Source organism: Wasmannia auropunctata, unplaced genomic scaffold (assembly GCF_000956235.1).
Source record: "Wasmannia auropunctata unplaced genomic scaffold, wasmannia.A_1.0 LD336060.1, whole genome shotgun sequence".
NCBI lineage: Eukaryota > Metazoa > Arthropoda > Insecta > Hymenoptera > Formicidae > Wasmannia > Wasmannia auropunctata.
In genome coordinates this window covers 2767503-2767917 of record NW_012026830.1, presented here as the reverse complement: position 1 = coordinate 2767917, position 415 = coordinate 2767503, and the positions used below count along the sequence as shown (strand labels likewise).

The 415-nt window shown below is 33.0% G+C and overlaps 1 protein-coding gene across 1 annotated transcript in view; it reads left to right on the top strand.

Moving 5' to 3' along the window:
- LOC105450578 (vesicle-fusing ATPase 1-like) overlaps nt 1-415 on the top strand; it is a 7786-nt gene extending 7371 nt beyond the window's left edge. Inside the window, exon 11 of the mRNA XM_011690508.1 lies at nt 112-415. The gene's annotated coding sequence lies outside the window, so the exon portion shown is untranslated. The remainder of the gene's footprint in view (nt 1-111) is intronic.

Below are 415 nucleotides of genomic sequence, written 5' to 3'. Positions count from 1 at the left end.
TGTGCTCTTCCGATCTGTTGTCGTAACTTGCTTTCACAGCTCAAATGAATGCAAATAAATTTTCGATGATATCTTGATTAAGGGGGTATTCTAGTCCAGCGAATCGCAAAAATCGATTTTTCTTTTTTTACATATTTTGCAAGTATTTGATATGGAAAATATGTCTGCAAAAGGATTTAGCCCGATTCGCAAAATTAACAAAGTTATAGACCGGTATTCATAGTCGATTCTTATATTTAAGATCGTCTTAAATGTAGTTTTAAGATGTTACAAGCTAATAACAGAGTCGTATTAGTATCTTAAAGCATTATTTAAGACGGCCTTAAAATAAAAACCGCCTTATGGCCAAGAATACCGGCCATAGCACTTGATAGAGAGCAGTCTCAATTTATGTAATCAGTACAAAAAACTTTAA